Raw genomic sequence first — 15619 nt, 5'->3', positions numbered from 1 at the left:
ATCTTCGAAATAGGTGAGAGAATGGCTATGGGCCGGAAGTTGGAGATGATATTATTTTTGCCTCCTTTATGGAGGGGTAGGATAAAGGCTGCACGCCACAGTTTGGGGACATAAGATTCCTGTATGGATCTGTTAATGAGAAGGCTAATGGGGATGGCGATGCCATCTGCTGTGAGTTTTAGAAAGAGTGAGGGGATGTTGTCAGGGGCATTGGAGCAAGGCTTAAGCTTAGAGAGGAGTTTAGTTATATATGAGGTGGAAATGGGTTTGCGATGAAAGATGGGAGAAGAGATAGAGATGGTTGGTTGGGGAGGGGTTTTGAGTTGTGGAGAGGAGTTGTTGTTTGGGAAGGTCTTGGTGAGTTCTGCTAGGGAGTTAGTAAAGGAGGAGTTGAACAGTGTGGCTACTTCTGGGTCACTCTTACTAGTGTCAGGGCAAGGATTTGTTTTGGTACCTGGGTTGAGAAGAGAGTTGATGGAATTCCAGAATTGTTTGGGGTTTTTGGAATGATTTGATTGGAGTTTGGTATAGTATGATTTTTTTATCCTGTATAATATGTTTTTTGGTTAGGTTACAGAGTTGTTTATATTTAAGAAGGGTGTCAAGATGCTTATTGTGATGGTAAATTTTCCAGGTCTTGTCCCTTTGTTGCTTAAGTATTTTGGTGTCTTTAGTAAGCCAAGGGGCTGAATTGGTTTTCATATGTTTTGTTCTAGGAGGGGCTTGGGAGTTAAGGGTATCTAAGAATGTTGAGTTGAAGAATTTAACGGCATGGTCTACAGGAAGAGTTTTTAGATTGTCCCAGTTTATTAGTTTGAGAGGATTAGAAAAAGTTGTGGGGTTAAAGTTTGTGAGGTTTCGTGTGTGGATATATTGGTGTTGGTGAGGAGTGGTGGGGGTTGCTCTATGGATGAAATCTGGCAAGTGGTCACTAATGGAGTCTGGTAAGGTGCCACTGTGGGAGATTTTATTTGGGTGACAGACTAGGATCCAGTCAAGTATGGAGCCTGGGGGGTTGTTTTTATTGGGTCTGGTAATGGTATTTGTAAGTTGACTGAAATTAAATAGGTTGATTGAGATGGTGGGATTATTGTTATTAATTTTGTTCCAGTCAATGTTTACATCTCCTAGGATGTATGTCTTAAGCTTAATATTTGTTGAGGCCCATAGTAGAATGTCTTTGAGTGTAGAAGTATTATATCTGGGGGGGGATGTAGAGGGCTATAACACAAATGCTTTTATAATACAATCACCTATCTTCAGGGCAAAAAAAATCCGTCCAGCAAAAGTTTTAAAAGCTTTAATCCACTCAACATTCCTATATCCTAAAATGATATCCACAATTGTTTAAAACCTCCTAAATACATGAATGGATTATTTATATATTTTGAGTATTCCTATGACTAGTTCGGCGTTGTTGAATTGAGGAATGTGGTTTTGGTAGTGAGTGAGGGGGAGTAGGCTAGAGTAGATTAAGGCTACTCCTCCCCCTTTCCTATTTAGGCAGTCATATCTGAGTGCTTGAAATCCAGGGGGAAGGACTTCAGAGTCAGAAATATTGGGTTTTAGTCATGTCTATGAGACATTTACTATGTCAGGAAGGGTATGGTATAGCCAGGCATGAAAGTGGGCTATTTTGTTTTTTAGGCTCTTGGCATTGATGGTCAAGAGTTTGAGAAATTTAGGGTTGGTAGTATTGGTAGGAGTAAGGGGGAGCAGGAACTAATGCCCTGGCTAGGCATGTTTTAGTATCGGGGACAACACACAACTTTCAATTCATGGTAATTGAGAAAGTTCAGCTAGGATGCAGAGGTGGTGCAATTAGGAATTTGGTAGAGACTAAAGAGCTTGAATGGATTATTAGGATGCATGCCAACATGGGCAAAGGCCTGAATGATAAAGGATGTATTAAAACGGTTTTGGTTAATAAGCCACTACATAGATAAAGTCTCTATATATGCACTTTTATGTATTTTTATTCATTTTAATGTTTTATTAGTTGACATGTCTCTATCTAGTGCTTCTCCTTTAAATCAGTGGCTATTAAGCTAATTGTTTATTGGGAACTGACACTGATAGGCTGTTGCTGTTTTTAAAAATCCCTGTGGAGTTTATTGAATTGTCTACGGAACGCGCTCACCATTTTTGTACTGTGGATTAAACTATGGAGCTTTATTTGATACTATCTGCTGTGGTCTGGTGTTTCCTATATTTTTCTGCAAATACTAGTTGTTTCGGAACCCAGTCTGCTCATACCACTTTGTACTTTTTATTTGTTAACTTTGGTTAGGCTTGAACTATGTGATACACTAGTAATGGGGTGCAGAAATGTTAACTTTGGTGAAGGGCCAGCAAGGGAGGGTGCTGCCACCTAGTGGCTAGACTAAGAGCAAGCTATAGGACAAGGACGGGCAGACTAGGGAATGGGATAGGAGAAGTTAGGAGAGTATATGGCTGTATTAGGCTGCTAGTGAACAAATGCTTGGTAAAGTATTACAGTAATATGACAAAGCTTTGGAGAGGGAATCACAACATCTTACACAAGCAGAATCAGTGGGCCTATTAACCCAGTTAACAGACCTGTTGAAGCAACAGATAAATTAAATCAATGTGTCTTTAAGATCGTTACCCCTGCAGGGTTTGCGACTACAAAGGGAATTTAACAACATCACCGATGGTCAGCTTGTTGATCCCCCTACAAATGGAACAGGTCGGCAACAGGAAGGGATCAATGGTGACAGAATTACATTTTCTACTAGAAGAAGAGAACATGGAAATCCTGACATTCATGATGCCAGAGGGTTTTACACCAATGGAGGTCCAGGAGGCATGTCCCACTCAGGACTAGATGTATTTAAGAACTGGCTGACTCAGGACTTTGTGTTTTCCACTAGCCCTATGGTGGTGTTGAATAAAAAACAGGTTAGTGTAAAACAGAGACTAAAAGACTTTGAAAAGAAATTTAAAAAATAAGAATTTTATAGTTGGACAATGCATATTTGAGGAAGTGCATTAAACGTGGACAGATCCCAAAGGGGTTAAGGTTATTCAGATTCCTTTTTGGGGTTATTGATGGCTCAAAAGAATATTTTGCTTTAGTAGAAATGTTCAATAGACATGGTGTAGAGCTGTTAGAATTCCTTATTTAGTTTAACATGGACAGGATTGAGATTTAGATCAGTGAAGTAACTGTGCTCGAACAAGCTATAACTAATGATTTATTGTTTTATCGATATAAGAAAAACTATGACAATGATTTTAAGGTTGTGGATTAGCATGTTGTTCAAGTTAAGAAGAAAAAGGATAAAAAAAATTTTAAGAGATGGTAAAGAATATGAAGAGGGAAAGGCTTACCCTCTACATAAGTGAAACAGTGCCCTAGAGTAGGGGGGGGGGCGCAGGAAGGCCCGAATCACACTGGGGTAGAGCATTACACTGAGTCTGGTGAAGAAGCAGCCATCTCTTTTGTTACCCACTTAGGGACCAATTCTCTAAAGCTCAGGTCAGAGAGGATCAGGGAACTGTGGGAGAGAGATCCCTGATTACCCCAGAATCTAGGCAGGGGGCGGGGAGACAAATGAACTCCAGAGGGAGAGGCTACACACCCAGGGGAACTCAGAACAGGTGGTAGATAACCCTTATGGATTATATTAAGGCTTTACTTGATGGAAAATTATTGGAGCACAATGGTTTTCATATTTTTAATTACACTGACCTCACAGTGGAATTAACCTACTTCCACTTGTTTGAAAAGGACTTCAAGTTTGTCCCAAATGAACAAAGGTAATATTACTAAAGTGTGGATTTAAAACTGTTTACAAGGAAACTAAACCTTTCATTTTTGAACAGGGACAAAGTTCAACCTAACATTATACCTAATATAAAGAAAAATAGTACATTTAACCTGCCCTTACACAAGACATTACATTTTTTTGAGAAAACATGTGAAAACGACCTTTACTCCCTATACAGGGGGAGAAACTGGTACATAGACAATTTATCCCGAAGTGAGAGAGACCTATTGGAGAAATTAAGTGCAACTAGATCAATCCATATTATGCAACCCGACAAGGTAGGGGTAGTTATGATTCGCCCACAAATTGATTATGTAAGTAAGCTTCATAACATGCTCATGGACGATTCCCATTATATGATAGTCTCCGGAAATGAGATCAATATTTCACATAGAAATATCAATTTATCTTAGAAGATGCTCTCCTCCAGGTACTATTACACCTGAGGTCTATGACTTTTTATACAACAAAAGTCCTTATATACCTGCAATGTTTGGGATCCCAAAGATACACAAGGATGTCTTGGACCCTCCTTATAGGCTGATTATAGCAGTGCAAGGTTCCAAAACTTACCCCTTGGTAGTATACATAGCTAGGAAATTGAAAATTTATTTATTTATTTATTTTTATTTTATTTTATTTTACATTTGTTGACTGGCAAAGTCCGACTGGAATGAGGTCCATTTACAGCGGTGTCCCGGGGAGAAAAGCTCCACAATTAAACAATATGTACAGTGGTATTTATACAATCCAAGATATTTCATACAAGAAGAACACATTTACAATGGTTTGTTCAAGCAAGCTTAATTTATACATATTAGGCCCTAAATGGCAGTTTTATATGCCTTGGGAGAAAGAAAACTCAACAGTAACAATACAGTCAGCAGAGACATCACACAAGACAGTATAAATTGACAATATTTTGTACTAAGCAAGTTTAATGTATCCAGAGGTAGGCCCTGTATGGCAGTATTTGAGGAGTTCTTAGTACTGTATTATAGATATAGTAAGCAGAGTAGAGAGGAAGGTAGGAAGTATTTGAGGAGAGCAGGAAAGCATTTATGTGACGCAATGGCAGAGCCAGGAATGCAAGAGGTGTGATTTAAGTGATTTTTTGAAGAGTGAGATAGATGGTGCTGAGGAAATATTCCGGGGGAGGTTATTCCACATTTTTGCTATGGTATGAGGGGAAAAAAGCTTTTCCTGCAGTGTTGTTGGCATTAGTTTTACATAAAAGGGTTTTGTTGGATGAGCGGAGAGGAAGGTTTGCTGACTATTAGTTCAGTAGGTGGTTTAGGGCTGGAGTATTGTGGGGATTCTTTAGGATGTTATAGGTGAGGACTAGTTGGTAACTAATTAAATGAGGAAGTTCTAACCACTGTAGCTCCTTTAGAGCAAGGCAGTGATGGCTTCTAAAAGCAGAGTTATTGGTGAATTTAGCAATCTTATTGTAACACGACTCTAGTTTGTTCATGTCTGTTTTCCTAATGTGGTCAGGATTGGAGATGCATACATTAGGGTAGACAGTAGGTGGGTTTGGGCTAGGGTGACCCGTGCTTGGTCTGATAGTGTTTGTGTTTGTATAGGGTTCCTAATTTTTTATGTACTTTTTTAATGGTTTGAGATATGGACATCGAAGTGAAGATCTTTATCTATTTCAACACCAAGGAGCTTAGTATGGAGGGAGGGGGAAATTGTGGTGCCATTTTTGGAGGTGATAGTGAAGGAAAGAGGTGTGGATCTGGATTTGTTAGGGGTGTATATGAGTAATTTGGTCTTGTTGGGGTTAAGAATCAGTTGGATATCAGTAATCCATTTTTCAATGGAGCTGAAGGATTCCTGGATAAGGTTTTGAAGAGTGGTTAGGGATGGGGCTGAGCAGATTAAGGTGGAGTCATCTGCGTACTGTATAAGTGATGCATGCAGTGTGGAGGTGTGTAGTCTGTTGCTGAAAATAGTAAATAGTAATGGGCCTAGTATTGAGCCTTGTGGAACACCTATGGTGGATGATAGTAGAGGTGATAGTACACCTTGCCATTTGACTGATTGTTTCCTATCAGAGAGATAGTTTTTGAACAAAGCAGTTTTGGAGGGGGCAAAGGACATGGAGGATAGAGTGTCTAGAAGTAGGTTATGTGAGACCATGTCAAATGCCTTAGAGAGATCTAGGAATATGGCTGATACAAAGTTGTTGTTATTTCTAAGATGGTTAACCTGATTAGTAAAAGACAGAAGAGCAGTAGTTATACTATGGTTTGGGCAGAAGCAGTGCTGAGTTAAGGAGAAGAGATTATGTGAGGTTAGAAAATGCATCCCTTGGGTGTGAATACATTTTTCAAGGAGCTTGGTCAGGGGGGATAGGATAGCAATGGGGCAGTAGTTTGATAGCTCATAGGAGTTGCTGCCGTTGTGTAGGGGGGTAATATATGACACTTTCCATAGTTGGCGGATGTAAGCTTCTTGTATGGAGCAGTTAATCAGAATTGAGACAGGGTAGGCTAGGGACTCTGCGGCTAATTTTAGGAAATTAGTGGGTAAGCCATCAGCTGCGAGAGTTGTAGGTTATAGTTTTGAAAGTAGTTTTTTGACTATGGAGGCTGGGTGTAATTGAAGGAAGTTGCTGATTGGTATGGAGACTGGATGGGTTTTCAGGGTATAGTATAAGTTTAGTTGCACTGGGGGTGGGTGGAATTTGGGGGTAGGGTAGGGGAGCGGAGAGAGCCTGGAGAGCGAACAGAGTGGGAAGAACAGAGAGGTGAGGTGGCTCAGGAAAAAAATAATCAGTGGACAGGATTTCAATTACAGGTAAAGCCAGGGAGTGGGTTGTGTCTTTGTGGTGTCTGCACTAAAAGTATGTTCAAGAACTGTTATCATTTCTACAAAGAAAACCTAGGGAGAAAGAGAATTATTAAGTGGAATACTCTGTTGGGGGCAGGGAGAAATTCTATTTGGTAAAACTGCAAATGTCTTGTAAAATGGGTTTAGCAGGACTTTTTAGGGTGAACTGCTGCCACCTGGTGGCGAAGAAGGGGGGAGTGATGCACAGCAGTTTAGAAGTCTGCACAACACTTGTAATGCTTTAAGGGGTTAGTAGGAGCAGTCGGGGGATAACCATGGAATCAGGGGGCTTGCGGCAGGCTGCTATCGCATACACTGGTTAGGACGGTGGATAACACTATAATGCTGTTATAATATTGCACTTAGAGCTACATAAACTGAGTTGTCTATGTAGGAGTGGAATTGAGCCCTTTTCTCTTTGGGAGGTAATTGTTATGCCTGGGAGCAGGGTATCCTCAGACGTCCTCACTATGACTGGAGGGATTCCTGACAGGAAATACTATCCTTATTTGTAAGGTTACAGTTGTAAGGAGAGGAGAGACAAAAAAAGTAGTACTTCAGGAAAGTAGGATGAGGATTATGTAAAGGATAGGGCATAGAGAAGGAGATTTCAGAGTGAGAGGGATAGTACCAGTGTGAGCCAAGGAAAGAGGATACCCAGAGTGAAAGAGAGAAGAGAGTCAGGTGGGGGAGAGACCTATACTGTAGCAGAAGAAAGAGTAGAACTGGAGGCAGAGGGAGAGACAACTGCAGAAATAAGGATAGATGAAGAGGAACGGGAGGAAAATGGTATTGAACTTTTATCCTAATATCTTAAAGGGATTCCTGGGATTTTTTGGTCAAACTTAACAAAGACCTTATCAAAGATTACACAAGATTTCTTACCATAGATGTGTTGGATCTTTTTTCCAGTATCCTCCATGACATAGGGCTTGATTTGTGGAACATCACCCTCGCCAAACGTACTGAAGTTGTTTTTCTAGTGCAGTTGATGGAAAGTGTATTGAAAAACAACTTTTTTTCTTTGAGGGGGAATATTACAAACAAGTGAGTGGGGTAGCAATGGGTGTGGCATGTGTCCCTATATTTGTTAATATTGTCATGTTAGCCAAGAGAAAAAAATTGTAATCAACTCAGATCTAAGATGCCTGTGGTCATTTTACTTCTGGTAATTGGACAATATGTTTTTCATCTGTAGGACAGAGCCAAAGGAGATAGACTTATTTGTGGAATATCTAACCAACACTACTGAATTCCTGAGGTTTACGTACAACTATAACTACTACAAAATACATTTTTTTGGATGTTGAACTCTCAGTTGACAAAGGTGAGTTAGTGTCTGGGATTTTTAGGAAAGAGAAGTTTTCCGACAGTTATTTATACTATACAAGTAACCATCCTCTACATTGTAAGAAACATCTGGTAAAAGGACAGTGCATTAGGGCGGCAACGATGGTTTCAGATGGGAAACTCTTGAGAAGGAACTTGACAGAATGCTATTGAAGTTCCTGAACAGAGGGTACACTATGGACCTCCTGAGGTCCTTAAGGACCCAGGTGGAGGAAAATATGGATATTAAATTTTAGTGTATTTTGGGTAAACCTGCTCTACTGGAAACCATGAGGGCACCCTATGATTTCAGGGAAGATAAGATTTATCAGGGGATGACCATTATGTTTGACAACCTAACTAGCAGGGGGATGCAAATAATTAACTACAACTGGGTGATACTTAGGGCACCCTATGATTTCAGGGAAGATAATTTTTATCAGGGGATGACCATTACATTTGACAAACTAACTAGCAGGGTGATGCAAATAATTAACTACAATTGGGCGATACTTAGGGCACCCTATGATTTCGGGGAAGATAAGTTTTATCAGGGGATGACCATTACGTTTGACAACCTAACTTGCAGGGTGATGCAAATAATTAACTTCAGTTGGGCGATACTTAATACTGATGAAGAACTTTACACGCACCTGGGCAACAAAGCTACATTTATATACAAGGTTCATCCTAATATTAAAGGAAGGTTGGAGAGGGGCACACAAGAATTGAAATCAGGTACCAAGAAATGTAGCTGGTGCAATTACTGCAGTTTTATCATGGATTAGAAGGAAATTAGCCTGGGCAACACAAGTGGAACAAAAATAACTTTCAAAAAAAGTGATTACAGTTCAGTGGGTCTGGTTTATATGGCACTGTGTAACCAATGTCTTTCATTTTACATAGGAAAGACCGAAAGGAAGTTAGCGAGGAGACTTTACACACATTTATATGACATAAGGAAAGCAAACACAAACAACACTTTATATAGACACTCAATGACCTGTGCAGGTTTTCAGAAATTTGTTTTTGGGATATTAGCAACAGTTCCACAGGATGCCGGGGGGGGTGGGAAAATAAACTGGAATACAAAGAACTCCTTTCACAACTTAGGTTGGATGCTACTCAAAAAGCAGGTTTGAATGATTATGTGTCTGTTAACCGTGTGTTAAGAATGAGAGCAGCCAGACTTTGAGCTCACTGCAAAAACGTTTTTTCCTGTAACTAAGTATTTTCATGTCATCTTTTGTTATTCTTGCACAAGCAAAATTGGCATTTTGATAAATATTTTTTTACATTATTTTTAATCAACATGTTTATTTTTTATTCTTGATTTTATGTTATGTTTTATTATCAAATGATTTCTGTATTCCATTTCTTCGCTTTTTTGGAACGTAAATGTGGATTCAGTGTATTATTTAGAGTCCCTTTAAATGACTCTAGGTTACCCTACCAGTTTATTAGTTAATTGTGAAATTACTTAATCCATTGTAATGAAACCACCATTGTTTTCCACTAGAAAACCTCCTCAGCTGGTCTACCCACCATCTCCCCCAAGAAACTATCATTTTCGGTGACTTCAATATTGACTGGCAATCCTGTTCTGGCAACCATCCAACCCATCATGTAAACCTTCATGGCTTCACCCAACTAGTCCATTCGCTAACCAGGATAAATAAAAACCTCCAGCAAGCACACTACCCTGGACCGGATACTAGTCAGTAAGAGCCCCTAGTCATATATAACAGGCTGCTTATCAGATAGCCTCAGTGATCACTCCCCAACATTCCTACTCAAAGAATACCTATACCAAGCTAAACCTGTCATCTACTGTCAAATATGTAAAAAACTAAACTTTAACCCACTCACATTCATCTCATCCCTCAAAGAATGTAACTGGCATCCTCTAAAGTACCTCAGTCTAGATGACACAGTTGAATTTGTTAATACTACCTTTCTGAGCATCCTTAATTACCATGCTCCCATAAGATTTTCCAGAACCAAAGCACAACCCTCCCCATGGCTACAGAAAACCACTAACTCAGAAATGAAAAACAGGGATAAAGCCTGGGAGCACTGGTGCAAAACCAAAACCCCCTCAACTAGCCAGAAATTCCTAGAACTACACAATAGAGTCAAAAAGCTAATAAAACAGGACAAAGTCCAATACTACCAGTCTGCACTAAACTCATCACAACACAGCCCCAAACAATTCTGGTCCTCTATAAACTCCATCCTCCACCCAGGTAAAGTCAGTACCCCTCTTCCTAACATCCCTCACTCCTCAGAAAATACTGCTACCTCATTCAACACACACTTCACCCAAACCATATTATCACTAGCTAAACAACATAACCCCCCTCCCCTCTAACCCACACCTTCAACTAGTAATCTCCCCACTGCCTTCTCTTTTTCTCCTGTACCTACCTCCAACATAAAAAAAAACTCTTAACTAAACTTAAACCCACCAAATTAGCAGCAGACAACTTCCCAAGTGAATACCTACAAATCGCAGCTGATGCTCTGGCCTACCCAGTATCCATCTTGATTAACCGATCTCTGTCAGAAAGTTACATCCCCACATTGTGGAAAGTATCACATATAATTCCCCTCCACAAAGGCGGACCCTCCACAGAACTAACCAATTACTGCCCCATAGCTATTTTCGCTCCACTCTCCAAAATACTAGAGAGATGCATACACTCTCAGGTCTCAGACTACCTCCTTACTAACAACCTCCTTTCCAGTACTCAGCATGGTTTCCAACCAAACCATAGAACCACCACTGCCTTACTTTCCTTTACTAACACTATCCTTCAGCATAAAAACAATGGCTATCTCTCCTCTGCTACTTTCCTAGACCTATATAAAGCATTTGACATGGTCCCACACAAACACCTTATCTCTGTCCTCAATAACCTATCCTTCTCTCAGTCAGTCACCAACTGGTTTCAGAGTTACCTGTCTGACCGCCAACAATCCATTGTATGGCAGAATGACATATCTCCCCAACTACCTGTCTCCATAGGGGTTCCCCAAGGATTCATCCTTGGACCCCTACTCTTCTTTGTTTACACCAATAATCTAGCCTCTGCCACCAAACATGGCACACTCATACAATACGCAGATGACTCAACCATCATCTTCTCAGCCCAGTCCTTGCCCAAACTGCAAAAAGTCACACAGGAAGCCTTTTCCTCTGTTGAAACTTGGTTATCCGATGCCCAATTAATACTCAACCCAAACAAAACTAAACTACTCATCTTCCAACCCACCAAACATACTCAAAACAACTCTCACTTTAACATCACAGCAAAAGACACCACTATATACCCAAGTGAACACACCAAATTGCTAGGAGTGGAAATAGAGAATAAACTAAAATTTGACATTCACATATCCATGACCATAAAAAAAGTCCACAAAAACCTAGGAGCGTTATACAGAAATAAGCAATTTCTCACCAAAGCAGCAAATATTTCAATAGCAAATTCCCACCTTATCTCCACCCTACTTTATGCCTCTCCAATATATACCAACCTAAGGCAATGCGATCTAAACAAGCTAGAGACCTGCTACAACAAAATCGCCAAATTCGCCACAGGGGCATCCTACCGTAGTCACCACTGTCTCTCACTTGCTGAACTGGGCTGGCTTAAACTCCCTCACCTCCTTCAGTGGTATCAACTCTCACTCGCCCACAAACTAGTAAACCATCTACTAAATGTCCCATCCCTCCAGAATCTACTCCAACCCTATCGCACCACCAGACCACTAAGATCCAGCAACAAAAATCACTTGCAGATCACTAAAGCAAATAACTCTGCTGGTGAAGCATTATTCTATTGCACCATAGCCAAATTATGGACCTCCCTTCCACCCACAATTACCTCCATACCATCATGCGCCTACTTCAAACCTTTACTAAAAGCACACCTAAAAACATGCTGGCTATGCCCTTGCAACTCCCACTCTAATATCACCCACCCCTTCCAACCACTACCTTTCTTTCCACTCCACTAACTACCCTGATTATAGCAAGCTCAGATGCTCATAAGCCTAGTACTTATTATACAGCAGGAACTTCTTATTGTAACATTTGTTAATGTCTGTTATGTACTTCGCAGATAAAGATTCTAGTTGTCTACTGATGTACTATGTTCTTCATCTGTAAATATGTTGTAAGTAATTGCTATGTTAAATTGTTAATCGCTATGTAATCCAATGTAACTACTGTCTGTTTTTTTAACTGTGGAGCTTTTCTCCCTGGGCCTCCGCTGAAAATGGACCTACATCCAATCGGACACTCCCGGTCAACAAATGTAAATAAATAATACATAAATAAATAAATGATGTGATACAGACCCGCAAAAGTAATGACTAATGTAGCAGATGATAAATTAAATAAATAAGCTAGAGATGTGATTATATACTGTGATAGTTTTAAGAAGTGTTATTGCAGATCAAAAGTAGATTGACCACATTTTTCAGCTAATATGGTGATTTATTTTATTTTATTTATGCTTCATTAGCTTGACTATCCCTGCTGGGTGACATTCCAGAGCGAACATGTTGGTTAGTAATCCCAAGCAAAATGCACTACATATATTCCAAATATACAGAAATATCAGAAAAAGCTATTTCCACTTTAAGTATCAAGGTATAATATGCTACTAGCATTATACAAGCAAATCTCATGATGTTAAACATTTGGATGTTACTTGCTAAGGTAAATGCAGCAATGAAAACAAATAGCATTATATGGCATACACTAATTATTTTGCTTAAAGTAATACAATAGAAAACCCAGTAGATTATGATTATTTAAACACATTACATTCTGTATCCACTTTTTAGATGATTTATTTATTTTGTAGTGTGACACTGAATAAAAAATGTACAATTTTACAGTATATTAACTGCACTTGTGAAGTTTTGAAATTTAGTTGGAATTATAACTCCGATACAATTACATATTTAAATATTCATTTAACTAAAGCTATGTTGAATGGAAGATATTTTTCAAACATAAACAGGAAACCCACTTTTTAATATGTATTTTCCCTTCCCAAGTTGGCACTCTATATCTCAGTAAAAAGCAGTGGTCAAGGGACAGATAGCCCGCTTGGCTCATATGGTGTCAGATGAAAATACTTTAACTGAAATAGAAACATTGTCTGATATGTTTTTAAAGAGGGGTTATGTTCTTGAATGTATACATAACATCAGAAGTGGAGTGTATACAAAATAGGAAATGTTTTTATGTTCCTATATTAGATGGGGATAGTCAGCGAACAGAAAATGATAGTAATAGTTCTAACAGACCCTATATTCGAGAATGGGTGAAAGACCGACAATTGTCTTCAGGAGGGACAGCTTCTTTAAAGATCGGCTGAAGTATTATAAAGTAAAAGAAAATAAAAGTTTAACTATTAAAATGGAAGATATGTTCAAATATGGTTATTGTGTCTAGTGCCCCCACGTAAAGAAAACATTTGTTTTTGAAGTTAGAAGCAAAATATATAAAATAAAAAACTATGTTAATTGTCAGTCAGTACAAGTTATATATTTTGCATTATGTGATCAGTGCCCTGCGTTTTACGTAGGAAAAACTGGTAGAAAGTAAAAAACAAGAATATATGAACATCTTGCAGATATAAAAAAAGCAAGAAAAATACTAACACTTTATATAGGCACAGTCAAATGTTTGCTGAACATAAATTTGAATTTATGGTTATTGATCAGGTATATCAGAGGATATAAGAGGTCTTGTAATGGGTAAACATTTAAATAAAAGAGAATTATAATGGTAATTAAGGCTTGAAGGTAGAAGTGTTTCAGGGTTGAATGACTTGGTATCGATTAATTCAATTCTTAAACTAAAATATTTGAATGGCTAAAAGTCCACAACGTTCTATTTAATTATTTTTAATAGTTTTAATTAAACTGGATTGCTCATTGGTCAGCAAGTAATGTGATTTTAGTTTTTTTATTATTTAAATTCAAAATATGTGCATGTTTTTAGTTCTGAAGAAGTTCCACAAATTTAGAACTAAAGCACTCAACTTTCATAAATAAAGAGAAGTTTTCAACTGAAGAATTCTTCATGTTTTCGGGTCGTTCTAAGTATATCAGGTGATAGTTTATTGGTTCGTGTGTTCCTGAGAGTTACCAGTTTGTCTTTCAAGATATTTTATAGTGAGATTAGAAAGATTTCTGATAGGTTTTATAGTAACAAATATTCGTACATAAAACCTGATAATCTATTCATATTGATGATATCACCCTGCATATACATCCCTGTATTAAACAAATATCCGTATACAACCATTGTAACTGTTATTTTTAATGAAAAATGTTTGTAACTGATGTCACTGATGTCACTGATGGCTGAAAACTGGAACTGCTGTTCTTGAGTGAAATTGACTGCAAATGATGAAACAATGCAAATAATGTCCATGATGTCCATATAATAGAGCTTTTCTCCCTGGTTCTCCACTGAAAAAGGGTACTGCAAAGTTGAATTTTCCCAGTAAACCGATACCAATAAATACATAATAAATAAATGGTGCTGGGGTGGTTCCTGTGACATGAAAATGAGAAAAGAGACTAACTCCCTCTACAAACGCATAAAATGTTACCCACACCATATGTGCAAATTTTGCATTTTGGAACAAATGCCTTCTAATAACGAAAGTCCATTGACCTTATTACTTGAAAAATGTGAATTATATTGGCAGTTGCATATTTGAATCCCAGTAACTGCCCTGGACTCAATGAATATGTTTCAATAACATGTTTGCCTAAGTTAAAAGCATTGGAATTATGAGCCCTAAATATAAGGCATATATTTACATACTTTTACCTTTATTTTTTTTTTTTTTCAGTTTTATGGGGAATGCATTCTGTCTCTATTTTCTGTATTTTATTCTTTGTTGTATTTTTTGTAAACAGTATTGACTCAATGCTAACGCAGTGTGAATTTCTTTTTAGTGGCTCCTTTAAGATGATGTTTCAGTTCCTGAAGGCTTGGCCATCATGTGATTGAACACAAAAGCTTTAAATTGAGTGTGTATTTCTAGCACTATCTGATGAAGTTCATGCAGGTTTTCAATGAAAGCACTTATCTTTCAATGCTTAAAGTTTTATTTTAAAAGGCTACTGGATTAAAATTCTTGTGGATTTAATCTGCAGCAGTTTGTTTCCTTGGGCTTTTCATTTGTGTTTCGCCTGTATTTCTTCAGTTTATTTTCTGACTGAGCTGGGGAACACACAGTAAGGCTTAAAGTCAGTTTTTTTTATCAGCCAGAAGGCTTTTTAGGAGCGTATCTGCTTGGTGTTATCTGCATTTGAGAACTTCTTTTGCTGTGCTTTACATTAAGAAACTCCAGGATAATTAATTTTGTGACAAAAAGTGTTTATCTGGTCTCTCAAAGGTAGGAGGCAGTCCAGGGAGCTGACAGTATAGTTGTTCATTAGCCAGAAGGCACAGGAGTCACTTTTTAGCTTTTTCTGTCTGGTATAAATTAGGGACATTGGTGCAGTGCTGCTCTCCGCACAGCCGTGGTTAGCAGTGCCCGGCAAAGTAGCAACGGTTGGTTTGTAAAATTTAACTATAAAGATAGTATTTAGGACTTAACTTGTGGTCTTATAAAGTT

This window comes from Protopterus annectens, chromosome 2.part1, assembly GCF_019279795.1.
Source record: "Protopterus annectens isolate FY-2018-M chromosome 2.part1, PAN1.0, whole genome shotgun sequence".
NCBI lineage: Eukaryota > Metazoa > Chordata > Ceratodontiformes > Protopteridae > Protopterus > Protopterus annectens.
Note: the sequence above shows the minus strand (reverse complement) of the source record.